Source organism: Falco biarmicus, chromosome 3 (genome assembly GCF_023638135.1).
Source record: "Falco biarmicus isolate bFalBia1 chromosome 3, bFalBia1.pri, whole genome shotgun sequence".
In the NCBI taxonomy this organism is placed as follows: Eukaryota; Metazoa; Chordata; class Aves; order Falconiformes; family Falconidae; genus Falco; species Falco biarmicus.
The window spans coordinates 92932346-92938883 of NC_079290.1; positions in this window are offsets into that span (position 1 = coordinate 92932346).

The window sequence follows — 6538 nt, forward strand, 5'->3', positions numbered from 1 at the left end:
GTTTACAAATGTCATACTGGAAAGCTGCTAAATATATGAACAATTTTTAAACACACTAAAACCAGTGTAGTTCTTTGAACGGAGTTGTCTGCGTAGGTATCGGAGGTACTACAGAATCTGTGAAAAAGTCTTCCTGAATGTGTGTAGAATGGAGCTGTTGTCTTCATCTCCTGGTTTTTGGAAGCCCTGTCAGTGCCAAAGAATTCATGTGGATTTCACTTTGATTTTCCCACGCCTTTTTTTAATATTTTATAGGGAAGTACTACCACCCTGTATGAGTTGGGAGATGAAAGAATTTAATTGTATTACAGTGAAGGGAAGCCATGTGTATTTATAGATTAATCTTTGTAAGAAAAAAATTGAGGCTAATCAAATGGGAGAAGCAGCATGGTAAAGTGGGATGGAATGTGTATTTTCATTGTACTCATTACGTGGGTACAGAAGTGAAACTACCAAATATACCTCCTAGGCTTTCACATCTTGGGGTTTTTTTCATCCAAATACTTAAATAACTAAAACTTAATATAAACTTGTAACAAATTAAATTACTTTCTCTAAATGAAAAACTTGGCCCTTCCTTCCATGCTATACCTTTTGAATTCTTCATTGTCTCGATTATTCCCTTATAAACACCGATTTTGATGGTTGTGGCCCAGATCTTTCTATAAAGTAGGTATGAGCTAATTATTCATAAAATAGTGAAAGCACAGGGAGAATATTTAGAAAGATTAAGCGTTCGGTTTAAGTTAATGAGAAATAATGTAAAGCTACAGATAAGAAATAAATAGGTCATAACCTGGAAGGTGGATACTGATACAGTCACTGTCTATAACTGTTCCTGGTTTGGTCTTAAAACTGTTACTTTTCAAGTGGGAATGCAACAAATGTGGCTTTGTGTTCTTGTAAAACAGAAACGGGAGAGGGTAACTGGGGACAACCACAATACACCCCATTATAAGAATCGGGCTGATAGTTGCTATCAAGAATAATAAGCAAAGAAAGTCTGTATGGCTTTAAAAACGAGCATGAGCTGGTAAAGGAGGATACTGGGCACAGGAATCTGCAGTCTGCAGAATGAAGAAAACTCTTGACTCATCTGCCCTGCCACGCGCTGTGTGTGCAGGGTGCCTGGTGTTTCTGGGGGGCCGCTTTCTCTCGGAGGTCCCGTTAAGAGCAAGGACAGAATGCCCCACCTGGAGCCCGTGGCACCCCCATACCCAGCCCTCGCTGCATTCACAAGGGGCAAACCAATCCTCCTCCTCCAAAAAGTAAGCACTGTGGTTTCAGTAACGTGTCAGAACCACTAATCCTGTATTGTTACCGGAAATGGATCTTTTCATAGTAAAACTGTCTCTGCCATGTTCTATGAGTCTTTGAAGGCCTCTTTAGACCTGCAGCTGCAGCTGACCTGTTCCTTGGGGTAGGTAGATTTGTCACAGAATCTGGTAGATTATCTGGCAGAAGTACAATTTCTTCAGGAGAGGATGCAGGTGAATTTCTGCATTGATGGAAAGACATAACCACTGTAAGTCATCTGCTGTCTAAGCAGAATAAATGGTAATTGTCTGGTGTTGACATTCTGCGTGTCCACATTTCTAACAGTCCATGGCCACTCTTAACTCTACCACTTGCGAACCACCCTGGCTACATGTGGGTGTTTTTCAGTTTGCACAAGCTGGAAACCTGGCCACTTCGTTACTTGCATCCTGACTGGAGTATAAGGGTCTAAATGGTGCAGCTGCTGCTGCAGATGGGGAAGTAACTCAGGGAAGCAGCCTGCCTGGTAGGCTGCTGGAAATTGTGGTGGTGTCATGGGAAGCCGGCAGTGAACAAGGTGTGGTGCCGAGGAATGTGATTTCCCTCTGCAGCTGGCCTTATTTCAAGCATGGGGCCAGACCAAATGACCTACAGCTTAGAGAGGACTGCTATGATTTGGGATTTTTTTTCTGTCGTTTGCAAAGGTTTATTTACTAGCAGCGTTGATTTTTATGCTGAGTTCCTTGCAATGAATTGCAGAGGTTTTGGTTCTAAAGTAACACAAATGTTGAAGTCTTATCCTTTTATGAGTCCTATACCTCACTGTTACCACAATTCTCACTCAGTGTTTAAAAACCTCAGAATAAATGGGAGAATATTCTTCCTGCAGTTGATTGAATGTGAGCTGAACTCCAGCAAAGAGCAATTATGCTGCTGAGCGCATTACAAGCAGGAGCAGCAGAACTAATGTTTGTGATTTGTGACAAGAACAATTTTCTCCTGCAAATACTCTTGACAGTGGCTTTGAGCTGTCACATTCACCGGTCTCAATTTATCTGTATTCTTTCTGCCCTTAAACCCTGTTCTCAAATGAGGAAGCTGAACCTCACATGCTACCTATAAAAGGAGCTTTACCTTATCTAAATACACCTAGAGCTCTGACATTCTACAAATCTATCTCCTATGTTAAAATAAAGCTCATCCTAAAAACATTATCCGGATGAGATACTCGGTGTAGAACAGCTCTACATTTGGGCTGCAGCCTTGCCAGGGGAAAGAACAAAGTTCTGCTCAACTAAAACCAAGATGACCTTGTTTACTTGTGTATCTACTAGACATCTGAAAGGGAATGCACAGAACTCCATAAACAATTTTACAAAATTTAGTCTGGATTTAATATCCGGACAAAATAAGCCAGCTGGCTGAAGCAGGTAAAGGCACCGTTCCCTTCAGCTTCTTGAAGGAAGATGGTTCATCACGGCTGAGCAGGAGGAGTGCCAGCAATCACTCCTCCTTTGAACGGTCTCCTGCACACGGGAAAATGGCAGTTTAGCCACTCCTTGGGGGAATTTTAAAGGAACTTAAATCTGCAATGTGCACATGCACAATGCCTATCTGTTTTCCTCCCCTAGGAGGCTTAAATTAAATAAATCTGCCAGGACAAATCTAGGTGCAGAGTTCCCTGCCTCTTTTACAGAACATCCAGGCAGTCTGACAGGATAGGAAATGGGTGATTTCACAACCTGTCTCAAATTGCTCTGCTAGCTCATTAAATCTAATATAGTAAATCCGTTCCTATTTGCAAGTAATTGATCCATTTCTGTTCATAAAGGCTTAGTGAAAAACTCAGCTATGTTTACGAGAGTCTGAAGTAATGCCTAGGTCAACATGCTTCTTTCTTAAGGTTTTTCTTCTTTAAAAATAATGCAGAAATTCTCTTTCCATGTAGTACATTACACAGTATTGCATGTATGTGATTAAGAGCAATTTAAGACATCTCAAAGAAGATCTGCAAACCTGAAGAAACAGCTGAATTGTAAAGTAACAAAAACTAGCAAAATTCATGTGTGGGAGGCTCCTGTACACAGACAGAGAAATGAATGCAGTCTAAACACATACTTAATGGCAATAACTCTTTTATAGCAAAAAAAAGATGAAACAAAGTATGCAATTTACTCTTCAAAGTTGAAGGTGGTTTTCTTGGAATAATTATCATAGTTTTCCAAAATCCAGGAGCGCACAGGAACATGTTCTGGTCCTAGATTCTGAGAGGGGGTAAATGTATTTACAGAACTCACGTATGTATTTTATTTACAAGGCCACCCATTATTTGGTCTCGGGCAACAGTCAAGCTCTCAGTAAGCTATTTTACAGATTATTCTATTCATACCAAGGTAAATACAAGTAATTAATTCCACTGGAGTCTGAAACACTTTCAGCCCACACCAGTTTTAGGCAGTTGGAATGTGGCCCAGAGACTATCTAAGTCGTATCACCACATTTACACTGTTTCAATGTATTTAAGTAATACATCTGTAATTAACATGCAGTCTGTACGCTACATTTTATTACTGTTTTACAAATATTTGAAATAAGCTGTAGTTGTAGCGAGGCATCCTCCCTTTGGAAGACAGTATTATAAACAGGTCTTAGAAAGTGTCTCAAGATTCTGGCACATGAAATGAATTAAATTTGATTTTATTTTTTTTTAATAACACAGTTGTGTTCAATTCTGATGAGGTATTACCCATCACTTCTGAACAGTAAGAAAACACTTGCTGGCTTAATTTATAAACCGTGCTAAACCAGCAGTGCTGAACGGGACTCACTCACAACAAGTAGGAATCCAAGAAATTAATATTTTTCAGTACTAATGTATTTCAGTTTTGCCACAGCAAGCTTGAGATTCTACCTTTTTCACGAGGCAAAAGTTTACTCGCTACTGAGCTCTTTCTGAAGAACATTTTGTCCTGTATTACTCATGCAGAATGATACAGAAAGGGTTGGAGGCAGCTGTATTTGGTGGCTGGAACTTTGAAAGCGCTACAACAGCCGAATGAGAGCTTGGTTCAGCAACAGAGCAAGAGGAAGATCTCACCGGTGTATGGTTTGAGTTTAACGTGGTGGGCGTCTCAGAGCTCTCTGGAGAATTGCGTGATGCTCTAACTGCCTTCGCAGCCGAACTCCCAGCGGCGGGTGTTCCACTCTGCACCTGCCTGGCCCACAGCACTGGCAAACACATCTGGAACAGCTCTGCTCACATGTAGAGCAGCTGCATTTTTTTCTGGATCAAAAGCCGCCTGAAGACAGGGAGAATGAAATAGCCCTGGCTGACTGATGCATGGACTTTGAAGAAATAGGTCGATTGCTGACAACCATCAGGGAGAAGCTGTGAGGTCTTGGTCTTCTCCTGGAATGTAGTCAAGGACTTCATTCCTTCCATTTTAGAAGATGAGAGAACAGTGTCACATCAGAGCCTTCCAGGGACACATCAAAACCTAACTTGTGGTCATCCTATTTTGAAAAGACTGCCTTTAGTAAAGCCTAATGAATGGCAGGGAAGGGAAGAGAAAGGAATATTTTGTTTTCATGTCTGGCTATTAGTTCCTTGGTTGTTTTCTATTGCTTATAGCTTTATCTTTATGCCTTTGAAATATTTAGGCAAACCATCATTTGTCTTTTCATTCTCAGATGCACTAGTTTCTTCCATAAAAAGTCTGTCCTCTGTGTAACTATTTTGTAACCCAAAATTACATTTGGAAACAGAGAGGGGATCTTCAGTACTGCATTCACCAGCAGGCTCAAAGTCAGAAATAACAGCTTCGGTTCCAGTACTGAAAAAATATCCCAGTCTCCTTTTGCCCAGCAGATTACTATTGGTGTCTGCTGAAAATTGTTGTAAGATGCTGTTAAATATTCATTCACGTTACCTCCCACTGCATGATTAGCAGCAAAGAAGTTTAAAAGTTATCATGTGAGCTGGAGTTTCCACTGGAGGCTTACGGGTGTGTCCAAGGAAGGAAAAAAAGACCAAAATAAACTGGAGATTCCATTTAGAGGAGGAAAATACACTAGAACTGCAATAGTGGTTTTTTTTACTGCTGAATCCAGTAAAGACCTTGGCCTTCGTTATACTCTGTATGCTAAGGGTGTGTGTCACAAGGAGGAAAGCAGTACTCCACTAGATTCATTTGGAATTTGCTGCTATTTTGATTTAAGCGTATAATAAATGTGGGCTAACTGCTCAAACTGTTTTTCAATGCCTACAAGCAACTAAAAACCAACTCTACTTCCCTCACTCAAGGATAAATGCAAGGTTGCTATTTTTATGAAAATATCAAAAGCTGAACATCCTGCTGCGTTCCCTGTCTTCTGCTTTTCTCTTCAGGGTATTACATATTCAGCTTGCAACTCATCCATTCTATTGTCAAAAAATGTAATGTGAATTTTTATTTTTAAAAAAGTAATCCTGTGTTCTTTATCTTCTACATGAAAACGGGCGCTCCCAAAAGGAACATGCGTTCTTGCAGTCTGCATGAGTGGTGTTCAGCCCCAGAGACTGAAACCGATCCTGTGGAACAGACTTGCAAGTTTCTTCCCGACTCCCAAAGACGGCGCACCCCCAGTTTAGCTCCTTACGCTCCTCGGGCCGGGGGGAGGCTGGGGGAGGCAAAGGGCCTTTTACGTACTGTTCCTACTGGCTTCACAACACAGTATGTATTTTTGCTTTTCTAATAGACCCGTTACAGAACAAAGCGAACACTAGCACAGACCAAGACATCCAAACATAGGTACCAAACTACGCCAATGTACCACCTTCTAGGCTTCCCTCCTTCTTTCCAGCTGACCCTCCATGAAAGGAATCCTACTGTGGCAAAGCACATCCTTGTTCAGAGTATGTGTTGCAACATGACGAATGGAAAACTACCCAAAAACTGCCTTAACGCAGCTAGATACTGGGCAATAATAACAAAAAACAGAGTAGTCTGGGTTTGGTTTAAAAAAGTATTCTAGCTCCAATCTCCTTTGTCCCAATAACCAGGAGAAGCCCATGTGATGAATACTTGTATTTAGATACTGTCCAGAAGAAGAAAATAAAGCAGTATCCCTGTGTTTATCTGCAATAGGAATGGTAAAAGAAAATGAAGCTTGAAAGGCACAAGGGAAACTGGTTTGTTTCAACCTGATTTCACACCAAATGCAAGTGAAAGCTGTTTTTAAAAGTTTAAGTCATTCCTTGGTTTACTAGCCATTACAGAAGTAAAGTATTAACTGCCTTCAC